The sequence below is a fragment of the Bos grunniens genome, chromosome 5 (assembly GCF_055505025.1).
Source record: "Bos grunniens cultivar Pamir isolate PY7600 chromosome 5, Bosgru_T2T1.0, whole genome shotgun sequence".
In the NCBI taxonomy this organism is placed as follows: domain Eukaryota; kingdom Metazoa; phylum Chordata; class Mammalia; order Artiodactyla; family Bovidae; genus Bos; species Bos grunniens.
In genome coordinates this window covers 58149003-58174968 of record NC_141169.1, presented here as the reverse complement: position 1 = coordinate 58174968, position 25966 = coordinate 58149003, and the positions used below count along the sequence as shown (strand labels likewise).

Sequence of the window (25966 nt, the reverse complement as noted above, 5' to 3'; positions counted from 1 at the left end):
GGCCTCCCTGTCCATCACCAACTCCGGAGTCTACCCAAACCCATGTCCATTGAGTCAGTGATGTCATCCAACCATCTCATCCTCTGTCACCCCTTCTCCTGCCCCCAATCCTTCCCAGCATTAGGGTCTTTTCCAATGAGTCAACTCTTCACATGAAGTGGCCAAAGTATTGGAGTTTCAGCTTCAACATCAGTCCTTCCAATGAACACCCAGGACTGATCTCCTTTAGGATGGACTGGGGATCTTGCAATCCAAGGGACTCTCAAGAGTCTTCTCCAACCACAGTGGGTGAGTTACCTAACCTCTGCCTTCAATTTTCTAATCTTTAGGAAAGTCATTCCTATATCAGTATTTTGGTGTGGCTTAAGTGATACAAAACGATCCTTTATTCAAGAAATATTGAGAACCTACTATGTGCCAACATTTCTAAGTGCTAAAGACATAAGTGGTGACCAAGACTCTGGTCTCAGAGCATTACATTTTATTTGGGGAGGAGTGTGAGAGGGTGGTTAGGCCTGAGGAAGGGCTACAGTTTTATAAAAGATGGTCTAGTAAGATTGATAGATAACAATTAGAAAAAGTGAAAGAGAAGCCATTTACATAAATGGAGAAATAGCTCTCCAGCAGAGATAATAACAACTACAAATGCCCTGAGGCAAGAGTATCCCTCGGTTCAGTTCAGTCACTCAGTCGTGTCTGACCTTTGCAACCCCATGGACTGCAGGGCACCAGGCTTCCCTGTCCATCACCAACTCCTGGAGCTTGCTCAAACTCATGTCCATCAAGTCGGTGATGCAGGCTAACCATCTCATCCTCTGTCGTAATCTTCTCCCACCCTCATTTCCCAGCATCAGGGTCTTTTCCCATAAGTCAGCTCTTCGCATCAGGTGGCCAAAGTATTAGAACTTCAGCTTCAGCATCAGTCCTTCCAATGAATATTCAGGACTGATTTCCTTTAGGATTGACAGGTTTGATCTTGCAGTCCAAGGGACATTCAAGAGTCCTCTCCAACACCACAGTTCAAAAGCATCAGTTCTTCAGTGCTCAGTTTTCTTTATGGTCCAACTCTCACATCCATACATGACTACTGGAAAAACCATAGCTTTGACTAGATGGACCTTTATTAGCACCTGGCATGTCACAAAAAGCAAAGCAGTCACTGGCTGAATTCCAGTGGACTGGGGGAAAGTGGTTCAGGTCTAAAATCCTTTATTTGAAATCCTTGAAAACTTATTTGCATTGGAATTACTTTTTGATTTTAGAACGGTAATACAGACCATATACTATTTAATAGATAACATTCTCAAAGTGACATGAAAGTGTTAGTCGATCAGTCGTGTCCAACTCTGCAACCCCATGGACTGTAGCCCCCAGGCTCCTCTGTCCATGGGATTTTCCAGGCAAGAGTACTGGAGTGGGTTGCCATTTCCTTCTCCAATACATGAAAGTAAAAAGTGAAAGTGAAGTTGCTCAGTTGTGTCCAACTCTTAGCAACCCCATGGACTGCAGCCTACCAGGCTCCTCTGTCCATGGGATTTTCCAGGCAAGACTACTGGAGTGGGGTGCCATTGCCTTCTCCGAGGGTTTCTGCAGTAAAATACAAAAATGGTCATGTTAAGTAGAAAAAAGGAAGACTATATTTCATGTCAGGTTTTGCTGCCATGAGTTCAAAAAATCTTGAGTTTTAGAGCTGTTTTGTTTTTTCAGTTGCAAACAAGGGATTGTGTAACTGATACACAAAGTTAGAGAAGACAGGTCCAGAGGACTTCCCTGGTGGTCCAGTGGTTAAGAATCCACCTTACAAAAAAAAAAAAAAGAATCCACCTTACAGAGCAGGAGACACAAGTTCAATTTCTGATCCAGGAACTAAGATCCCATGGGCGGTGCCGAGGGGCAACTAAACCCCAAAGCTACGACTTCTGAGCCCAAGTGCTCTGCAGTCCACATGCCACAATGAAGATATTGTGTGCTGCAACAAAGACCCAAAGCAGCCAGCAGATAGACAGATACTAAAAAATATAACAAAAGACATGTCCAGATCACATGGGGCCTTTTAGGCCCTGGCAGACTCTGGACTCTACTCAAAGTCTGATAGTAAACAATGAGATATCACTTCACACTACTAAGACAGCTATAATAATAATAAAGTGCTGGTGACAGTGTGGTGAAACGAACCTTTACACACTTCTGATAAAAATGTAAAATGGTGTAACCACTTTGGAAAACAATCTGGCAGTTTCCTAAAAATATTCAACAGGGAGTTACCATATCACCCAGCATTCCATGTACCCAAAAGAACATGAAACTTACACATATCCACACAAAGACTTGTACATGAATGTTCAGAACAGCATGATAGCCGAAAAATAGGAAAAAATGTCCATCAACTGCTGATTGTATAAATAGATCAATAAAGACAGAAAATAGATTAGGGATAGGAAGGTGGGGGAAAGGGGACCAGTTGTTAAATGGTATGGGATTTCTTTTAGAGGTAATGAAAATATTCTGAAATTGCAGTACAGTTGCACAGTTCTGTGAAGCTATTAAAAACTACTGAGTTGCACATTTTATGTGGGTGATGTGATTCGTGTGGTACGTGAATTTACAGCTCAATAAACCTATTACAAAAATATATCACACAAAAAATGTGATGGTAATCTATTGGAAAATTTTGAGCAGAGCAGTGACATAATCTGATCTAGTCAGTTCATAAAAAATACTAGCTTTTCTTTTTCTTTTTTTTCTTCCAATTTTATTGAAATATAATTAACATACAACACTGTATAAGTTTAAGATGTATAGCATAACGATTTGACTTAACATAAATCAGAAATTACTACCACAATAGTGAACACTGTCTCATTTAAACACAAAATTAAAGAAATATTTTTTTTCCTTGTGATGAGAATTCTTAGGATTTACTCGTAACATCTTTCATATATAACATACAGCGATTTATCATGTACATTAATCCCTAGTACTTATCTATCTTATAACTGGAAATTTGTGCCTGTGACCACCTTCATCCAATCCCCCCTCCCCTCATGCCCAGCTATCCTTTTTCTGATGCTTTTGCTTGGTTGGTTTTGGGCCATGCTGCACAGCATGTGGGATCTTATTAACAGTTCCCCCACAAGGGACCATACCTGTGTGCACCCTGCAGTGGAAGCACGGAGGCTTAACCACTGGACCACATGGAAGTCCCTCTGATTCTTTTTCTTATATCATAGGTACCTCTGGAGGCCAGATGAGTATCTCCCAAACATCAGGCATTTTTGTACCTCTTGCTATTTCTGGTGTACATATGCAATCATTTTCTTTAAATTGACTCACTTTTCACATATGTTTATTATCTGCTGCAAAAAGCTTTATTGTTTCCATTTGGTCATATGTTTATTAGCAAAGAAAAAAATTGTATCAGTATTCCTCCTGGAAAACTAACAACTCTTAGAAGGTAGTTTTTAAACTCTACAGTGTAAATTTGGGGTCCACTGGGGACTTCCCTGGTGGTCCAGTGGTCAAGAATCCGACTGCCAATGCGGAACATGGGTTCAATCCATGGTCCGAGAAATAGGATCCCACATGCCACCAGGCAACTAAGCCTCAGTATTGTATACTGAGGCTGAGAGCCCTAGAGCCTGTGCTCCACAACAAGAGAACCCACTGCAACTCACAGCAACAAAGAGCCTGTGCACCACAACACAGCACAGTCAAAAATAAGTAATTTTTAAAAGGGTTCATCACTACTTTTTATCACCAAAATGGTACAAAAAAAACTGGTAGCATCCCAAGAATGTCCCTGGGAAGTGCTTCACAAGGTCAGGGGCAGTGTCTAGATAGTCAGTTATATTGCCTGACATACAGCAGGAGCTCAACATTGGTGGATGAATAAATATGCTTGACCAATGGAAAAGTCAGGGGTTAATGAAATAATTTCCCTTGTAGAATCACCCCTACCATTTAAATACAATGCACAGCATGATTCAAAGTGCCTGGGATTCGGTCTGGAAATCTGCAATTTTACAGCATACCCCCAAAATTCTGACACAATTGGTCTGCAGACCACACTTTGAAAAATATTAAAAAATTGTTCTAGGGAAAGAAGAAGACTAAGCATGATTGGTTTGCTCTGGTTTGAGAATATAAACATGGAAATCATGGTGCTCTTTCAGTCATGGCTGATTGGTGGATGGAGGAGTCCAAGATCAACCGAGAGAAAAGGAAGGCCAAAAAGGAACTGATTGGGAAAAACAAGAGTGACTGAGGAACTCAGAGTCTTGCGCAAAAGGGCAAATTCAAAAGGTATGGTATGGGGGAAGTGGCTTGATCCCCCTTCACAACTAGTTATAATGCAGAAAGTAAGGAATTCAAAAAGTGCAAAAGCATACAGGGTGAAAATAACTTAAATCCCCCCAGCTATACAGGAGATAAACTTTTATAACTAGTTTCCTGAATAAATATATATACTAAAAGCAAATACAGGGCTTCCCAAATGGCGCCAGCAGTAAAGAACCTGCCTGCCAAAGCAGGAGATGCAAGAGACGCAGGTTTGATCCCTGGATTGGGAAGATCCCCTGAAGGAAGACCTGGCAACCCACTCCAGGATTCTTGCCTGGAGAATCTCATGGACAGAGGAACCTGGCGGGCTACAGTCCATAGGATCACAAAGAGTCAGGTGTGACTAAAGTGACTTAGCATGCAGCACACAAGCAAATACATATATATTTTACACATTGTGTGAGTGTGCTCAGTTGCTCAGTCATGTCAGATTCTTTTCAACCCTATGGACTGTATCCCTCCAGGCTCCTTTGTCCACGGGATTCTCCAGGCAAGAATACTAGAGTGGGTTGCCATTTCCTCCTCCAGGGGATCTGCCTGACCCAGGGATCAAACTCCCCTCTGTATCTCCTTCATTGGCAGGTGGGTTTTTTACCAAAAGCCACCTGGAAAGCCCAGACACATGGTGGCACACTATACTCTGCAAGAGAAGAAAATTGGGACTTCCCTGGTGGTCCAGTAGTTAAGGCTCTGCACTTTCACTGCAGGGGAATGGGTTCCCTCCCTTGTCAGGGAATTAAGATCCTGCAAGCTGTGCAGCACAGCAATAAATAAAACATATTGAAAATATTGATTTTTTTTTTGTCCCTGACTAGGCATTGAACCCTCAGCAGTGAAAGTGTTGAGTCCTAACCAGTAGAATGCCACATCCCACTCTCTGAAATGATGCTTTTGAACTGTGATGTTGCAGAAGATTCTTGAGAGTCCATTGGACTGCAAGGAAATCAAACCTAATCAGGGAATTAAGATTGTGCAAGCTGGGACTTCCCTGGTTGTCCAGTGGCTAAGACTCCATGTTCCCAATGCAGGAGGCTGGATTGTGGCTCAGCAGTAAAGAATCCGCCTGCCAAACAGGAGACGTGGGTTTGATCCCCCGGTTGGGAAGATCCCCTGGAGAAGGAAATGGTAACCCACTCCAGTATTCTTGCCTGGAGAATAACATGGGCAGAGAAGCCTGGCAGGTTACAGCCCATGGGGTCTCAAAAGAATTGGAGGGGACATAGTGACTAAACAACAGCAACAGTTAACTAGATCCCATGTGCCAAAACTAAAAATCTCTCATGCTGCAACAAAGATCGAAGATCCCTCACGCCACAACTGAGACCTGGCACAGTTGAATAAATAAATATGTAAAAAGACCCTGCAGTTGGGGCTGTGGGGGCAGGAAGCAGAGAGTTTTCATTACTGGTCAAGGGTCCTTTTGGGAGAACCAGGTTTCCTTTAGAGCAGATGGTGAAGGGAGTGTTAAAGTTGGGGGTTTTTACTGATAATGAACCCTGAGGTCTGAGGGCCGTGAAAATGTTTCAGGAGATGGAGAAAAAAAATGGGATCAGAAATGACTGCATGGGCATTTGAACCTGGGAGATGCCTGAAGGGTGACCTGGAGTCCTAGGCTCCTTATGGTGACCTCACTGCACATGAACAAGGATGAGGGCCGAGGTACAATGAGTCCTGGTACAATGACTCCTGGCAGACGTTATGGCTCACAAGCCCCATGTGCAGTGGAGCACTGAGTCCCAGCTCACCTGTCTACAGGCACCCAGACAAATGCTTTGTCTCCTGCATCGCAGGTGGATTCTTTACCCACTGAGCCACCAGGGAAGCCCCTGAACCTCCATACATTCATTTAAAAATAGTAGTAGCTGTATAGCACAGGAAACTCTAGTCAATGCTCTGTGGTGACCTAAATGGGAAGGCAATCCAAAAAAGAGGGATATATGTTTATGTATAGCTGATTCACTTTGCTGTGCAGTAGAAACTCTGGAGGAGGGCATGGCAACCCACTTCAGTATTCTTGCTTGGAAAATCCCATGGACAGGAAAGCCTGGCAAGCTATCGTCCTTGGGGTTGCAAAAGAGCCAGACACGACTGACTGTACGCACAGGAGAAACTGACTCAACACTGTAGAGAAACTATACTCCAACAAAATTTTAAAAAATAAATAAAAAATAAAAATGGTAGTAGTAGTTATTCCACGGGACTGTTTTGAGAATAAAATAATATATGCAAGGGACTTTGCATAAAACCTGCTAGGTAATTTGGCATTACAAATGGTGGTACCTATTATTCCTGGCCCAGGCTTCAGCTTTGCATGTTTTACAAACTCAGATTTTATTTATTTATTTTTTGAGTCAACTTTAAAAAAAAATAACTTTATGTATTTATTTATGTATTTTTGGCTGTGCTAGTTCTTCATTGCTCCACAGGCTTTTCTCTCGTTTCGGAGGTTGGGGCTACTATCTAGTTGTGGTGTTGGGGCTCCTCGTTGCCATGGTTTCTCTTGTTGCAGCTTCCAGGCTCTGGAGCATAGGCTTAATAATTGTGGTGCAAGGGCTTAGTTGTTCTGAGGCATGTGGGATCTTCCCAGAACCAGGGATTGAACCTGTATACCTGGCATTGGCAGGCGGATTCTTTACCACTGAGCCGCCAAGGAAGCCCAAAAAACTCAATTTAAAAAATAGCTTTATTAGGAACTTCCCTGGCAGTACAGTGATTCCCCTACAGGGGCCACAAGTTCAATCCCTCGTCTGGGAACTAAAATCCCGCAAGGCAGGTGGCATGGCCAAAAAAAAAGCTTTATTGAAGGTAATTGATATACAATAAATTGTAGATATTTAAAGTGTACTATTTGAAAAATTTTGACATGTGTTCCTATGAAACCATCACAATTCTCAGGATAATGAACATATAGGTCACCCCAAAAGTTTCTTCCTCCTTTGTAATCTCACTATCCTGTAACTCCCAGTCCCACACCCAGACAATCACTACTCTGCTTTTTGTCACTATATATTGGTTTGCATTCTTTAGAATTTTATATCAATGAAACCCCACAGTAGATACTTCTTTGCCTTGGCTTTTTTTTCACTCAATTATTTTGAGAGTCTTCACTATTGCATATATCAGTAGTTGTTTCATTTTTACTCCTGAGTAGGATTTCATTTTATAAATATCCCAGTTTGTTTATCCATTCACCTGCTGATGGGCATTTGTGTGTGTTTCTAATCTTGGCTATTATAAATAAAGCTGTTACAAACATTTATGTACAGTTTGTGTGGACATATGTTTTTATTTCTCGGTATGAATGCCTAGGAATGGAAGCACTGAATGAGTCACACTGTAGGTATATACTTAACTTTTTAAAAAACTGCCAAATTGTTTTCCAAAAGTGATTGTATCATTTTACATTCCTACCAGCAGTGTATGAGAGTCCCTGTTTCCTGACATTCTCTTCAACACTTGTCTGTCTTTTTAATTTTAGAAATTCTAACAGATGTTTAATGATGTCTCATTGTAGTTTTAATCTGTTTTTCCATAAAGACTTTTTTGTTTTTCCATAATAACTAATGACGTCTAGCATCTTTTCATGTGCTTATTTGCCAGATATATATCTTTTTTTTTTTTTTTTCTCTGCCACACAGCATTCAGGATCTTAGTTCCCTGAGCAGGGATCAAAATGTGCTGCTTGTAGTGGAAGTTAAGAGTCTTATTCCTGGACTGCCAGGGAAGTCCACAGATATATAGCTTCCTTAGTGAAATGTCTTTTCGAATCTTTTCCTCCTATTTTTAAAATTAGGCTGCTTTTTTTTTTCCAGTTTTATTGAAATATAATTGGCATACAGCACTGTATAAGTTAAAAGTGTACAACATAAAGATTTGACTTATATGTGTCAGTTTCGGAGAAGGCGATGGCACCCCACTCCAGTATTCTTGCCTGGAAAGTCCCATGGACAGAGGAGCCTGGTGGGCTGCAGTCCAAGGGGTCGCTAACAGTCGGACACGACTGAGCGACTTCACTTTCACTTTTCACTTGCATGCATTGGAGAAGGAAATGGCAACCCACTCCAGTGTTCTTGCCTGGAGAATCCCAGGGACGGGGGAGCCTGATGGGCTGCCGTCTATGGGGTTGCACAGAGTCCGACACGACTGAAGTGACTTAGCAGCAGCAGTATCAGTTTAGTGACCATGTATCATCTCATAAAGATACAAAATAAAAGAAAGAAATGTTTTTTCCTTGTGATGAGAACTCTTAGGATTTACTCTTAACTTTTTTTTTTGTTTTCTGTAATAAAGGAAATGTATTGGTTCACTCAATTAAAAACTCTAGGTGGGACTTGCCTGGTGGTCAGCAGTTAAGAATTGGCCTGCCAAGGGAGGGGAGGAACATTCCATCTCTGGTCCAGGAAATAAGATCCCATGTGTCCCAGAGTAACTAACCCGGAGAGCCACAACTACTGAGCCCTCAGGCCTAAAAGCTGTGCTGGGCAACAAGAGAAACCACGGAAACGAGAAGCCCACGCACCTTACCTAGAGAAAGCCCTAGGGCAGCAATGAAGAGCCTGAGCCCACGATGAAGACCCAGGGCAGCCAAAAATAGGTAAATTAATGAATGAATTACAAAAAACTATAGAGGTACATATTGCATACTACATTTCTAGTACTTATTTATCTTATAACTTGAAATTTGTAACTTTTTACCCCCTTTTTCCAATTCCTCCCACCCCCCATGCTGGTAACACAAATCTAATCTTTTTCTGAGTTTTTTTCTTTGTTTTTAAAGTATAACTGACCTACAACACGATATTAGTTCTTAATGCATAATGTAATAATTTGATATTTTATATCACAGATTGCTTTTTTTTTATTACTGAGTTTTTCAAGTCCCTTATTCTGAATGCAAATCATTTATCAAATATACAATGTGCATATTTTTCCTTCCACTTACCCTTTCATTGTTTGAAGAGTGTCTTCTAAAAGCAGAGGTCATTAATTTTGTTAATCAAGTTTGTTTTCTTTTATGGATCCTGCTTTTGGTATTGAAACTAAGATATGTTCCTTACTCAGTGTCACAAAGCTTTTCTCCTGGAAGCTTTGTACATGTAGGTTTTACATCAGGTTTGTGACGCATTTAATTAATTATTTTAAAAATTTTGGCCATACCCTGTGGAATGTGGGATGCGGGATCTTTAGTTCCCTGTCTAGGGATTGAACCCATGCCCCCTCAAGTCTTAACCACTGGACCACCAGGGAAGTCCTTGTGATGCATTTAAATTAATTTTTGTATCCAGTATGAGGTAAATATTGAATTTTTTTTTTTTTTTTGCTTAATGATATTCCATTGTTCCAGTACTTTGTTTTTATTTATTTAGTTAATAATTTTATATATTTATTTTTGGCTTTGATGGGTCTTCATTGCGATGCTCAGCCTTCTCATTGCAGTGACTTCTCTTGTCGTGGAGCACCAGCTCTAGGGTGTGGGCTTCAGTAGTTACGGCAGTGTGGGCAAAGTAATTGCAGTTCCTGGGCTCTAGAGAACAGGCTCAACAGTTGTGGCATACAGGCTTAGTTGTTCCAAGACATGTGGGATCTTTCTGGACCAGAGGATTGAGCCTGTGTCTCCTGCACTGGCAGGCAGATTCTTTACCACTGAGCCACCAGGGAAGCCCATGTTAAATTGATTTATTTCTTTTCGGCAGCGCTTGGTCTCCCACGCTGTGTGTGAACTTTCTCTAGTTGTGGTTATTGGGGATGACTCCTTGTCGCGGTGCTCAGACTTCTCACTGTGGTGGCTTCTCTTGTTACAGAGTGCAGGCTCTAGGATTCACAGGATTCAGAAATTGGGGTGCGTGCGCTTAGTTGCCCCGAGGCACGTGGGCCCTTCCTGGACTAAATATCATTTGTAGGTGGATTCTTTACCACTGAGCCACCAGGGAAGTCTTCCAGTGCTATTTGTTGAAAAGACTACCCTTTCTTGAATTCCCTTTGCACTTTTCTCAAAAATCACTTGACTATGTATTTGGAGGACTATTTCTGGACTCTTTTCTGTTCCATTGATCTGCTTGTCTCGCTCTATTCCAATATCACATCTTGATCACTGAGGCTTCATAGTAAGTGGTCCCTGAGGTTGCACTCCTGGTTAATGCCTTCTCATCCTTGACCCTCAGCCAAGACCACATACTCTTAGAAGCCGTCTCTGACACCTCCAAAGAGGTGACTGCTCCTGTCTGTTCTCCCATTGCACCTGCCCCAGCGTTGGTCTCCCTGTAAGGTTACTGATGGTTTGTCTCCCTTTCCAGGCCGATTGTTAGCTCTTTGAGGGCACTACCTCTAGGGATCCCAGGCACACAGTTTGAAAAATATTTCAGAAAAAGTAAAAAACAAAGGAAACCACCCCACACAGGTGCTATAATTGCAGAATAGCTCCAAAAGTAAAGAAAGTGTCACTGTTGAAACCAAACTGTTGGCTTCTAGGAAGCATCATCGTGCAACCACATGATGGGAATAATTCCTCTACTGATGTTAAGAAGGAGATTGAGAGTGCAAACATAAGATGCAAAAATGCTGGCATTAAAAGCTGAATGTAGAAAAGCTGAGGACCCTTATGTTATCCATCTACAGTGGCCACTGAAGACAGGGGCTTAGAATCCTGCTGCCCAAATCCTCTGAGGTCTTTCCCTCCAGGCCTCCCTGCTCCATCAGTGCGGCCTGCAGCCTGGGTGCCACCAGCCCCTAGTGCTGTTGCCTTCCAACTCGGCAGAGTCCAAACGGACCTCACCTTCTGTACAAAGGGCGTGGTTTTCTGCTTACTCCTGCTCTCTTTTTTTCTAATTATTAAACACAATAAAAAGGCCCAGATTTTTTTTTTTTAAAGACCCAGATTTATTCTTTGTTCAGCTGTCTCCTAAAATGAAGGTGCCAATCTATGTATGTATTTCTAATAACACCTATCCCTAACAAAAGAATCAACATCAGTTACTTCTGTGAGTCAGTCCCTCCAGGCAAGTGGGTTAACTCAGGAGACCAAAGTAAAAAACAGGATTGTTTAATCAGCACAGGATCAGGGCTGAAGAAGTAAATTGCCCCTCTCTCCTCTAGGGACAATTTTATCTAGAGAAGATCATTTCAGTATAAACACAACACACCCTCCTTCTGTAAGAAGGATGCATTCCTGTTAACCTTTTAAAATTGTCATTAAAAAAAAAAAAATGGGACTGCCATGTTGGTTCAGTGGTTAAGGGCTTCCCTGGTGGCTCAGCTGGTAAAGAATCTGCCTGCAATGCAGGAGACCTGGGTTCAATCCCTGGGTTGGGAAGAACCCCTGGAGAAGGGAAAGGCTACCCACTCCAGTATTCTGGTCTGGAGAATTCCATGGGCTATATAGTCCATGGGGTCGCAAACAGCTGGACACGACTAAGCAATTTTCACTTTCAGTGGTTAAGAATCCACCTGCCAATGCAAGGGACATGAGTTCAATCCCTGCTCTAGGAAGATTTCACATGTCACGGGGCAACTAAACCTGTGAACAACTATTGAGTCTGCGTGCTCTAGAGCCTGAGCTCTGCAACAAGAGAAGCCCTCCCTCCCCCACAATGAGAAGTTCCTGCACCACAATTAGAGAATAACACCCACTCGCTGCAACTAGAGAAAATACCCTCCCAGCAGTGAAGACCCAGGACAGCCAAAAAAATCAACAAAAACAAATTTGCAAAAAAAATTTTAAAATACACTTGCTGTGTTTGTACATGGAACAGGATTTTCAAGAAACTGCTGTGGTTGCCTCCAGGCTGTGGACCCTGGTCTAACCATCACCACCTCTCACCGACGTTGCAGTGGGATAACGTTTGAAGTCACATAAGAAGGCTTCAGGTTGTCGACTGTTGTTAGTTCCCATGGTGGTTGTAACTAATTACCACAAAGTCAATGGCTTAAAACAGCATAGCTTTATTATCTTATAGTTCTAAATGTCAGAAGGCTGATATGAGTCATACAGAGCTAAAATCAAGACAGCAGCAGAATAATATCACTCACATGTGGAATCTAAAGAAATGATACAAATGAACTTATTAACAAAGCAGAAATGCAGTCACAGATGTAAAAGACAAGCTTATGGTTACTGGGGAGAATGGAGGAGGAGGGATAAATTGGGAGACTGGGATTGACACATACACACTATTACATGTAAAATAGATAACTAATAAGGACCTACTGTACAGCACAGGGAATTCTACTCAATACTGTACAATGGCCTATATGGAAAAAGACTCTAAAAAAGAGTGGATATATGTATTACAGATTCACTTTGCTGTACAGCAAAAACTAATGCAATATTGTAAATCAATTATACCCTAATAAAAAATTGATTAAAAATATGTAAAAGTGGAATTCCATGGTGGTCCAGTGGTTAGGATTCCAGACTTTCACTGTCAGGAGCCCAGGTTTGACTCCTGGTCAGAGATCTAAGATCCCACAAGCTTCGTGGTGCGGCCATAAAAAAGGGAAAAAAAAAAAAAAAGACAGCAGTAGAGCTGAGTTCCTTCTAGAGGCTCATGGAGAATCCACTTTCTTCCATCTTCCAGTTTTGCCAGGCTATCTACATTCCTTGGCTGTGTGGCCTCTCTTTCCCTCTTCAGGGTCAGCACCATAGCATCTTCAGATTTCCCTGACAGTTGTACCTCCCTCTTGTAAAGATCCTTATAATCTCAATGGGCCAACCCAGATAAAGCAGGATAATTTTCCAGTCTCAAGATTCTTAACTTCATCACATCTTCAAAGTCTCTTTTACCATGTCAGGTAACATATTCACAGCCTTCATAGATTAGGATCTGGACATCTTTGGGGGTCATTAATCAGACTACAACAACCAAAAGTATCTATCCTAGTTTAGTCACCCTAACTCAAGGATTGCTTCCACCCTGAAACCTTCTCAGACCCTGCTCCTGCAGAAACAGAGCAGTCAGTCAGTTCAGTTGCTCAGTCGTGTCCAATTCTTTGCCACTCCATGGACTGCAGCACGCCAGGCTTCTCTATCACCAACTCCCGGGGCTTGCTCAAACTCATGTTCATCAAGTCGGTGATGTCATCCAACCATCTTACACTCTGTCATCCCCTTCTCCTCCTGCCTTCAATCTTTCCCAGCATCAGGGTCTTTTCCAATGAGTCAGTTCTTCCCATCAGGTGGCCAAAGTATTGTAGTTTCAGCTTCAACATCAGTCCTTCCAATGAATATTCAGGATTGATTTCCTTTAGGATGGACTGGTTGGATCTCCTTGCAGTCCAAGGTACTCTCAAGAGTCTTCTCCGACACCACAGTTCAAAAGCATCAATTCTTTGGCGCTCAGCTTTCTTTATAGTTCAATTCTCACATCCATATATGACTATTGGAAAAATCATACCTTTGACTAAGATGGACCTTTGTTGGCAAAGTAATGTCTCTGCTTTGTAATATGCTGTCTAGGTTGGTCATAGCTTTTCTTCCAAGGAGCAAGCATCTTTTAATTTCATGGCTGCAGTCACCATCTGCAGTGATTTTGGAGCCCCCCAGAATAAAGTCTGTCACTGTTTCCACTGTTTCCCCATCTGTTTGCCATGAAGTGATGGGACCAGATGCCATGATCTTAGTTGTCTGAATGTTGAGTTTTAAGCCAACTTTTTCACTCTCCTTTTTCACTTTTATCAGGAGGCTCTTTAGTTCTTCTCTTTCTGCCATAGGAGTGGTGTCATCTGCATATCTGAGGTTATTATATTTCTCCCAGCAATCTTGATTCCAGCTTTTGCTTCTTCCAGCCTGGAATTTCACATGATGTATTCTGCATTAAGTTAAATAAGCAAGGTGACAATATACAGCCTTGACACACTTCATTCCCAATTTGGAACCAGTCTGTTGTTCCATGTCCAGTTCTAACTGTTGCTTCTTGAGCTGCATACAGACTTCTCAGGAGGCAGGTCAGGTGGTCTGGTATTCCCATCTCTTTAAGAATTTTCCACAGTTTGCTGTGATTCACAGTCAAAAGCTTTGGCATAGTCAATAAAGCAGAAGTAGATGTTTTTCTGGAACTCTCTTGCTTTTTTGATGATCCAGTGAATGTTGGCAATTTGATCTCTTGTTCCTCTGCCTTTTCTAAATCCAGCTTGAACATCTGGAAGTTCTCAGTTCATGTACTGTTGAAGCCTCGATTGGAAAATTTTTAGCATTACTTTACTAGCGTGTGAGATGAGTGTAATTGTGTGGTAGTTTGAACATTCTTTGGCATCACTTTTCTTTGGGATGGGAATGAAAACTGACCTTTTCCAGTCCTGTGGCCACTGCTGAGTTTTCCAAATTTGCTGGCATATTGAGTGCAACACTTTCACAGCATCATCGTTTAGGATTTGAAATAGCTCAACTGGAATTCCATCACTTCCACTAGCTTTGCTTGTAGTGATGCTTCCTAAGGACCACTTGACTTCACATTCCAGGATGTCTGGCTCTAGGTGAATGATCACACCATCATCATTATCTGGGTCGTGAAGATCTTTTTTGTATAGTTCTTCTGTGTATTCTTGCCATCTCTTCTTAATATCTTCTGCTTCTGTTAGGTCCATACCATTTCTGTCCTTTATTGTGTTCACCTTTGCATGAAATGTTTCCTTGGTATCTCTAGTTTTCTTGAAGAGATCTCTAGTCTTCCCATTCTATTTTTTTCCTCTATTTCTTTGCATTGATCACTGAGGAAGGCTTTCTTATCTCTCCTTGCTATTCTTTGGAACTCTGCATTCAAATGGGTATATCTTTCCTTTTCTTCTTTGCCTTTAGATTCTCGTCTTTTCACAGCTATTTGTAAGGCTTCCTCAGACAATCATTTTGCCTTTTTGCATTTATTTTTCTTGGGGATGGTCTTGATCCCTGCCTCCTGTACGATGTCACGAACCTCCATCCATAGTTCTTCAGGCACTCTATTAGATCTAATCCCTTGAATCTATTTGTCACTTCCACTGTATAATCATAAGGGATTGGATTTAGGTCATACCTGAATGGTCTAATGGTATTCCCTACTTTCTTCAATTTTAGTCTGAATTTGGCAATAAGGAGTTCATGATCTGAGCCACAGTCAGCTCCAGCTCTTGTTTTGCTGATTATATAGAGCTTCTCCATCTTTGGCTGCAAAGAATATATGTATATAAAAAAGAATATTATCAATCTGACTTTGGTATTGACCATCTGGTGATGTCCATGTATAGAGTCATCTCTTGTGTTGTTGGAAGAGGGTGTTTGCTATGACAAGTGTGTTCTGTTGGCAAAACTCTATTAGCCTTTACCCTGCTTCGTTTTGTACAGCAAGGCCAAATTTGCCTGTTACTCCACGTATCTCTTGGCTTCCTGCTTTTGCATTCCAGTCCCCTATGGTGAAAAGGACATCTTTTTTGGGTGTTAGTTCTAGAAGGTCTTGTAGGTCTTCACAGAACCATTCAGCTTCTTTAGCATTACTGGTTGGGGCATAGACTTGGATTACTGTGATACTGAATGGTTTGCCTTGAAAATGAACAGAGATCATTCTGCCATTTTTGAGACTGCACCCAAGTACTGCATTTTGGATTCTTGTTGACTGTGAGGGTTACTTCATTTCCTCTAAGGGATTCTTGCCCACAATAGTAGACAAAATGGTCATCTGAGTTAAATTCACCCATTCCAGTCCATTTTAGTTCACTGATTCCTAAAATGTTGATGTTCACTCTTGCCATCTCCTGTTGATCACTTCCAATTTACCTTGATTCATGGACCTAACATTCCATGTTCCTAAGTGATATTCTTCTTTATAGCATCAGACTTTACTTCCATCACCAGTCACATCCACAACTGGGTGTTGTTTTCACTTTGGCTCTGTCTCTTCATTCTTTCTAGAGTTATTTCTCCACTCTTCTTCAGTAGTTTATTGGGCACCTACCAACCTGGGGAGTTTATCTTTCAGTGTCATATCTTTTTGGCTTGTCATACTGTTCATGGGGTTCCACCCTGAAACCTTCTCAGACCCTGTCCCCTGCAGAAACAGATAACCAGTCCTATTTTACCTGCATGATTCTGTACTCTGTATCAGCATTGACAGAACTTAATAGAAAGTAATGGATCTATTAGGCTTCCCTGGTAGCTCAGTTGGTAAAGAATCTGCCTGCAATGCAGGAGACCCTGGTTCAATTCCTGGGTCAGGAAGATCCCCTGGAGAAGGGATAGGCTACCCACTCCAGTATTCTTGGGTTTCTCTTGTGGTTCAGTTGGTAAAGAATACACCTGCAATGTGGGAGGCCTGGGTTCAATCCCTAGGTTGGGAAGATCCCCTGGAGAAGGGAAAGGCTACCCACTCCAGTGTTCTGGCCTGGAGAATTCCATGGGTTGTATAGTCCATGGGGTCTCAAAGAGTCAGATACGACTGAGCCACTTTCACTTTCACTGGATCTATTTACCTATATGTTCCTCCATTAGGTTATATGGGGCGGGGCAGGATCCAATGTTTATTCACCTTTGCATCTTCAACACTTAAAATGCTGAGTGAGCATTCATTCATTCAAAAATATTTCTTGAGGGCCTGCTATGCTCAAGGTACTGGGGATATAGTGCTACCAACACAGAGATGGTCTGTGCCCTGAAAAAGCTTATAATCTATTTGGAAAAGAAGTCAGTGAAACCACTAACTGTGAAAAAGGACCAGCAATGGGGCAGGTGCAATGGGAGAGCAGAACAGAAGCAGCCTCTCACTTAGCGGTGTCAGAGAAACCTTCTAAGAGTAACCTGATCTTGGCTGAGGGTCAGGGATGAGGAGGAATTAGCCAGGAGTGCAACCTGAGGGAGCAGCCCCCCAACCACTACTGAGGCAGTGTCACTGCCACCAGTGCAAACCCCACACCACTGAGTCCAGACACAGTGGGCAGGTGCCCCCCAAGCCACCACACTCAAGTGATGCATTAGAAATAAGTGCTGCTGAGGAAACTGTGGGAGTCGTAGACACATTCATTATCTTGACTGTGATTATGTCCTCATATACATTTGTCAAAGCTTATCAACTAATACGGGCTTCCCTGGTATCTCAGAGGGTAAAGAATCCGCTTGCAATGCAGGAGACTGGAGTTCGATCCCTAGGTCGAAAAGGTCCCCTGGAGAAGGGAAAGGCTACCCACTCTGATATCCTTGCCTGGAGAATCCCATGGACAGAGGAGCCTGGTGGGCTACAGTCTATGGGGTCACAAACACTCGAACACAACTGAGTGACTAACACACACATCAGCTTATACTTGGGGCTTTTCTGGTGGTTCAGTGGTAAAGAATCTGCCTACAGTGCGGGAGACACGGAAGAGAAGGGTTCGATCCCTGGGTTGGGAAGATCCCTGGAGGAGGGAATGGCAACCCACTCAAGTATTCTTGCCTGGAGAATCCCATGGACAGAGGAGCCTGGTGGGCTACAGTTCATAGGGTTGCATGAAGTCAGACAATACCGAAGCAACTTAGCACACAGCATCAACTTATACACTTGCAGTTCACTGTATGTCAGTTATACGTCAATAAAGTTTAAAAATAGCAATGAATGGAATCAAATGAAATGTTTATTTAAAAATAAATCATTATCAGGACTTCCCCGGTGATCCAGTGGTTGAGACTCTGTGCTCCCAACGCAAGGAGCCAGGGTTCAGTCCCTGCTCAAGAAACTAGATCCCACATGCTGCAACTAAAGATTCTGTGTGCCGCAACTAAGACCTGGGGGAGCCAAATAAAATTAAATAAATAAATATTAAAAAAAAAAGACTCTGCGCTCCAAATGCAGGGAACTAGGTTCCCACAAGCCAAGTGTTATGGCCAAAGAAAGAAAAAGAAAACATGAGCCAAGGATTTTATATTTTCCTTATCTGTTTTAAGATTTTTCATTTTCTCTTGAATTCTTTTACTTCACTTCTTTTTACTTTAAAAATTTACCTCTTTTTCTTCTTTTTAAAAGACATTATTTGTGTGTTTATTTGCTTGACTTCCTTCCCCTTACTTTTTCTTTGGCTGCACTGTGAGGCTCGTAGGATCTTAGTTCCCTGACCAGGACTGAATCTGAGTTCCCTATGTTGGAAGGCAGATTCTTAACCACCGGACAACCAGGGAAGTCCCTGAGTCTCTTTATTCTTTTAGTAATTTTGTATAGCATTTAAGTTGATACTTTCTGCTGCTCATTTTTAGCAGAATTTAATTTTCTGAAGGATTTGTTCAGATAGCTTTCCAATCTAGACAATGCTTTTTTGTTTGTTGCTTTGAATAGTATTCAAATATACAGTTGGAGAAGGCAGTGGTACCCCAGTCCAGTACTCTTGCCTGGAAAATCCCAGGGATGGGGGAGCCTGGTAGGCTGCAGTCCATGGGGTTGCTAACAGTCGGACACGGCTGAGCGACTTCACTTTCACTTTTCCTTTCATGCATTGGAGAAAGAAATGGCAACCCACTCCAGTATTCTTGCCTGGAGAATCCCAGGGATGGGGGAGCCTGGTGGGGGGTCTATGGGGTTGCACAGAGTTGGACATGACTGAAGCGACTTAGCAGCAGCAGCAAATATACAGTGGCTTGCTCTCAGATTTTCCAGCTTTGTATCCCCACCACTCTTTTCTCCAGACCTTCTCTTCCTTTGTCTCTGTTGACCCTGTCCTTCTCAATTTTGATTCCTCTCTCAGCAGTCTTTCTTCAGTATAGGACCTTCCCTAAAAGGAAGCCTTGATGGTCAGTTTGGAGAGTTCAAAGGGATGCTGATGGTAAGTCATTTCAGTTGTCCGACTCTGCACGACCCTATGGACTACAGCCTACCAGGCTCCTCTGTCCATGGGATTCTCCAGGCAAGAACTCTGGAGTGGGTTGCCATGCCCTCCTCCAGGGGATCTTCCCAACCTAGGGATTGAACATGTATCTGTTAGTCTTCTGCACTGGCAGGTGGGTTCTTTACCTCTAGGCCACCTGGGCAGCCCATGAATAACAATACTTAATATGAGAATTACCCCGAACTCCAGATTCCTGGGTCAGGGAGATACACTGGAAAAGGGATAGGCTGCTCACTCCAGTATTCTTGGGCTTCCCTTGTGGCTCAGCTGGTAAAGAAACCGCACACAATGCAGGAGACCTGGGTTTGATCCCTGGGTTGGGAAGATTCCCTGTAGAACGGAAAGGCTATCCACTCCAGTATTCTGCCTGGAGAATCCCATGGACTGTACAGTCCATGGGGTCGCAGAGTCAGACACGACTGAGCGACTTTCACTTCACTTCAGTTCTTACTAAATGTGCGGGCCCTTGCCTTTATCCACCACTGGGGGGCGCAAAACTTCTCTCAGTTGCAACTGCAGTTGTCAAGACTGGCCTGCCAGGCTTTCCATTTGGAACTCCTCCTGTTCTCATATTTCTCTGACACTCCGGTTCTTTCCTCTGCTCCATAGACACCCATAACAAGCAGGTCTAGTGATTTCTGGTGGTCATTCTCACTGCTTGTATTTGGGGTTTGTGGGGATACCTTATTGTAGTTGCTGCCCGTGATTTTTTGTTTTTGCCTACTAGTTACTATTTTGTGTTCATATTTGTTTTGATGAGGATTTGCTAAATCCCAAAGCCAGGTAGGGCTGCCATATCCCCCACCACACATACCCCTCTCTCTTACTTTGGTATGGGACTCTGCTTATGCTTTCTTCTCTTTTCATGTTGTAGTGACATGTGTGCTTGTCTATTATCTCTTTATCCATAGACTCTAAATGCCATGGGAGCTCAGGAACAGAACCTGGAGATATAGTTGGGGCTCAAAAAATAGTTGGTGAAAGAAAAATGTTCCTTATTTGGAGGTTGAGAGAAAAGAGTCAGTCTGTGGCAGATACACAAAGGAGCATAGAAGTGGTAAGAAATAAAGCTGAAAGACTGGGCCAGGTCAGTGTAGGGTCTTGTAAGCCAGTTAAGGAGGTTGTCCTTTATACTGAAGGCAATGAAAATCCTTTAAAAGATTTAGACAAGGGAGTGATCTGATGATCTATTTTTTTTTGTTTTGTTTTGTTTAACATCAGAAACTGCAGTAAAGAGAATGGATTGTGGGAGGCAAAACTGGAGATTAGACTCCATCGGAATAATATAGCATTCGAGTATAAATAATGAATAAAAAAACTGAATTGAAGTGACCTGATTTTCAGATAGCTTACGCAGTGGAAAACATAATTAGAACCCAAAGGGCAATAGAATGACCAGAAGAAGGTTGAATCTCAAAAAGATGATAGTTAGCCTAGATAAATGAAAGCTCACTCATTCAGGCCTCTAATTCGTAACTGATGAACAAGTAAGGCTGGTTTAATTATAGCTTGTGGAAGATAAATATTATGTGATTTCACATATGTGGAATCTGAAAACTAATACAAATGAACATATTTACAAAACAGAAACAGACTCACTGACTTAGAAAACAAACATTTCTAAAGGGATGGAGGGATAAATTAGGAGTATGGGATTAACAGATATACACTGCTATACATAAAATAGATAAGCAATAAGGATTTACTGTATAGCACAAGAAACCATAGGGCTTCCCAGGTGGCGCTGCTGCTGCTAAGTTGCTTCAGTTGTGTCCAACTCTGTGTGACCCCATAGACGGCAACCCACCAGGCTCCCCTGTCCCTGGGCTTCTCCAGGCAAGAACACTGGAATGGGTTGCCATTTCCTTCTCCAATCCAGGTGGCGCTAGTGGTAAAGAATCCGACTGCCAATGCAGGAGATGCAAGAGATGTGAGTTCAATCCCTGGGAAGGGGGAAGATCCCTGGAGTAGGCAATGGCACCCGACTCCAGTATTCTTGCCTGGGAAATCCCATGACAGAGGAGCCTGGTGGGCTACAGACTGTGGAGCCACCAAGAGTCAGACATGACTGAGCGACAGAGCACAGAGAACTATATTTAGTATCTTATAATAACCTATAATGGAAAAGAATCTCAAAAAGAATATATATAACTGAAATACTTTGCTATACACCTGAAATTTATCTTTATTGATTTATTTTTATTTTTGGTTGTGCTGGTCTTTGTTGCTGTCAGTGGACTTCCCACTGCAGTGGCTTCTCTTGTTGGGAAGCATGGGCCCTAGAGCACATGGGCCTCAGTAGTTGGGGATCTCAGGTTTACTTGCCCTGTGACATGCAGGATCTTAGTTCCCAGACCAGGGATCAAGCCTGAGTCCCCTGCATTGGCAGGCAGATTCTTAACCACTGGACCACCATGAAGTCCCTGTACATCTGAAATTAACACAATATTATAAATCAACTATAGTTCAAATAAGAAAAGTAATAGCTTGTGTAACAGCAATATACGAAGTGACACTACGGTTAAGTTGAACAAAAATGTTAACTTGCCTTTTTTTTTAAAACAAAAATAGCTTGTTTTAAAAATTCACATTGAGGGCTTCCCTGGTGTCACAATGGTAAAGAATCTGCCTGTCAACACAGGGCACACAGGTTTGACCCCGGTCTGAGAATATCCCATGTGCCATGGGGCAACTAAGCCCATTCACCACAGCTACTGAGCCTGTGCTCTAGAGCCCAGGAGCCACAACTACTGGAGCCCATGTGTGTACTCCACAACAGGAGAAACCACTGCATGAGAAGCCTGTGCACCACAACTAGAGAGTGGCCCTGTTCTCTGCAACTAGAGAAAAGTCTGAGCAGCAACGAAGACCCAGCACAGCCAAAAAAAAAAAAAAAATCACATTGAGATATGATTCATGTATGACATTATTGATCCAGTAAAATATATGATTCAGTATTTTTAGTATATTCACAGATATGTGCAACCATTACTATAATCAATTTTAGAACATTTCCATCACCTCAAAAAGAAACCTCATACCCATTCAATATCATCCTCCTACCCCTAATTACCCTTCTCTCCACGCTAAGCAACCACTAATCTACTTTTTGTCTCTGCTACTGCTACTGCTAAGTCGCTTCAGTCGTGTCCGTGCGACCCCATGGACTGCAGCCCACCAGGCTCCTCCATCCATGGGACTTTCTGGGCAAGAGTACTGGAGTGGGTTGCCATTGCCTTCTCTGTCTTTTTGTCTCTATAGGTTATCCATTTCAGGACCTCCATAAAAATGGAATTATATATTATGTGGCCTTTTCTGACTGGCTTCTTTCATTTAGCGTAATGCTTTCAAGATACATTAAATTGAAATTGAAAACTATCAGTGCTTCATTCTTTCTATGGCTTCCCAGGTGGCTCAGTGGTAAAGAATCCACCTGCCAAACAGGAGATGCAGATTTGATCCCTGGGTTGGGAAGATCCCCTCTAGAAGGAAATGGCAACCAACTCCAGTATTCTTGCCTAGAGAATCCCATGGACAGAAGGAGCCTGGTGGGCTACAGTCCATGGGGCACAAAGAGTCAGATACGACTTAGCAACTAAACAGCAGCATTCTTTTTATGGGCAAATAATATTCAATTGTATGTATACACCACATTTGGTTTCTCCATTTTCTGTTTATAGACATTTGGTTTGTTTCCATTGTAGGGCAGGCAGAACTTTACTTCTACCCATCTCAAGTCCTCAGCTGGAGCTCTTTAACAAAAAGATAGATTAACAGGAGAAAAATAAATTTATTAACACATGCAATGCATATCACACATGAGAAACTTCAGCAAAGAGTAACTCGAAGCAGTGACTTAGAACTCCAGCTAACATGGTATCTTCAAGAAAAAGACAATAAATCTGTGGAGAAATGCTAGGACAAAAGAAAAGGGTTTTAGGCCTCTAAGGGTGGCCAACTATGGGGAGATAAATAAATGGGAGGAAACTAATGCAGTAAGGTTTGTCTGCAGATTTTTCTGGTGCCATCTCTGGGCTGATAAGAGTCTAGACTGTGGAGTGTCTCTAGTAAAGGAGAATTTATAGCCTGCCTTTAGGCAGAAAAGGAGGAGGGTAGAGAGAGAGCTTTTTCTCTGTTTGCTGTTTTTAATTGCCTTAAGCTCAAATATATATATTTTTTTTGTCAAAGAGACATATTTTGAGATGACATATTCTGGTTTCCTTCAGCATATTTTGGCTATTAGGAATCATGCTGTAATAAACATTCATGTACAAGTTTTGGTGAGGACACGTGTTTTCATTTCTTTTGAGTGTGTCCGACTCTTTGGGACCCTATGGACTGTAGCCCAGCAGGCTCCTCTGTCCATGGGATTCTCCAGGCAAGGATACTGGAGTGGGTTACCATGCCCTTCTCCATTCTTTTGGGTATATAACCAGAAATGGAATTGCTGGGCCATTTAATTTGGTCTTTGGCTCCATTAATAGACAGTGTTCAGGATGTGCTAAGGGATAGTGCCATCTGTCATCTGATTTATAGTCTTGGGCTACACATTTTGACAAACTGGACCATGTACAGTCAAGAGAGACAGGGTGATAGGGAAAAGATTGTTAAGTGAGTCGCTTGAAGAACAGCGGGAGGATTTAGAGGCATTTATCTGGAGAAAAGAAAACTAAAGAGGAAACAAGAGACATCCTCAAACATCTGAAGGGTTGTGACATAGAAGAGGGATTAACCACAGGATAGAATGAGGCCTACTTGGTAGAAATCACAGAGAAACATAATTGGTCTGAAGATTTTCCTCCCTTCCTTTCTTCTTTCCTTACTCTCTCCTTCTTTCCTTTCCAATTATTTTATTTTTTTAAATCAAGTAATTAATTTTTAAAAGGTTTTTATTTATTTCTTAAAAGTTAACATGTACATAATAGGAAACCAAACACTACAAGAAAAAAAAAAAAACATATTGTAAAGTTAAAAAATAAAATAAAATATAAAATAAAAATGCAAAAAAAAAAAAGGAAGAGAAAAAAAACAAAGTCAGTTCATTATCACAGGCAGTTTATCGTTTGATGTGTCCTTCTAGGTATAATTTGACTATAAAATTTTATTAATTTATTTATTCATTTTTGGCTGCGCTGGATCTTCACTGTTACATGTGAGCTTTCTCTTGTTGCAGCGAGTGGTGGCCACTCTCTAGTTCAATTACTGGGCTTCTCATCGCAGTGGCTTCTCTAGTCGCAGAGCACGGGCTGTAGGGCATTAGGGCTTCAGTAGCTGTTACATGGGTTTAGTTGCACCGAACAGGTTTTGTTGCCATGTGGCACATGGGATTGACCTTGACCAGGGTCTGAACCCGTGTCCCCTGCACTGGCACGTGGATTCGTAACCACTGAGCCACCAGGGAGGTCCTCTTGAGTTCTTCTGACATAACCTTAGTAGTCTTGGATAGTTTCTCCCATTCTCTCTTCAATCCAGTCTAAATCAGGTTTGCTGCTACTGCTGAGTTGCTTCAGTCGTGTCTGAATTTTCGCAGCTCCATGGACTGTAATTTTGCTAAGTACTCCGTACCAAATTTTTAAAAGTTCCTATCTATTCCTAGTTAGTTAATATATATATATATATATATATATTTTGGCTGTGCTAGGTCTTTGTTGCTGCTTACGCTTTCTGTAGCTTCAGTGAGTGGAGGCTACTCTAGTTGCAGTCTGAGAGCTTCTCATTGCAGTGGCTTCTTTTATTATGGAGCACTGGCTGTAGGCACTTGGGCTTCAGTAGTTGTGGCCCATGGGCTTAGTTGCTCCAAGACATGCGGAATCTTCCCAGACCAGGGATCGAACTCATGTCCCCTGCGTGGGCAGGAGGATTCCTAACCGCTGGACCATCAAGGAAGTCCAATATTTTTATTTTTTAATATTTTACATTTATCTTTTATTTTTCTGCCATGCCACATGCAGGATCTTAGTTCCCCAACCAGAGATCAAACCTGGGCCTTGGCAGTGAATCCTAACCACTGAACTGCCAGGGAATTCCCGTGTTTTTTAAAAAAATCATCAATGGGTGTTGAGTTTTATCAAATAGTTTTCCTACATTCATTGAGAGGCTTATATGATTTTTCTCCTTTATACTGTTAATGTAGTAAATCATATTACTTGGTTTTCCAGCGTTCACTGGAATTCCTGAAATAAATCTTACCTGACTACAATGTTGTATAATTTTAGCATATCAATGGATTCTGTTTGCTAATATTTTGTGTAGCTAATATTTTGCATCAAAGTTAATGAGAGATGGGCTTATAATTTTCCTGTTTCTTAATAAATTTGTTCAAGTTGAATTGTCTCATAAAATGAATAAGAAATTGTTTCTTTTTAAAATGTTTATTTAAAGTGAAAAAAAAATAAAATAAAATGTTTATTTATTTATGGCTTCTACCGGGTCTTCATTGCTGTGTGTAGGTATTCTCTAGTTGCTGAGAACAGGGGCTACTCTCTCATTGCAGAGGCTTCTCTTGCTGCAGAGCAGGGGCTCTAGGGTGCTCAGGCTTCAGTAGTTGTGGCTTGCAGGAAATTGTTTCTTTTTATCTATTATCTAGAAAAGTTTTTGTAAGATCTTCCTTAAATGGAATAATTGACCAGTACATCTATTGGGGTCTAGAAGTTTCTTGTGGGAAAGTTTTTATATTATGTATTCAATTTATTTAAGCAATATGAAACCATTCAGGGTTTTCTTTTTTCTTTTTTAATTTATTTGGCTGCAGCAGGTCTTAATTGTATTATGTGGGATCTTTCAGTTGCAGCATGTAGGATTTTTCAGCTGGGGCATGCAA

The 25966-nt window shown here is 41.8% G+C and overlaps 1 long non-coding RNA gene across 2 annotated transcripts; it reads left to right on the top strand.

The window, feature by feature from the left end:
• Positions 1-118: 118 nt before the first annotated feature.
• LOC147372069 (uncharacterized) lies at positions 119-25966 on the top strand. Of its 2 annotated transcripts, none has more exons than XR_015163925.1 (3): positions 119-288; positions 4173-4302; positions 25931-25966. It is a non-coding gene; the product is annotated as an uncharacterized LOC147372069 (long non-coding RNA). The 2 variants fall into 2 exon arrangements; XR_015163924.1 differs by lacking the exon at positions 25931-25966 and adding an exon at positions 12087-12702.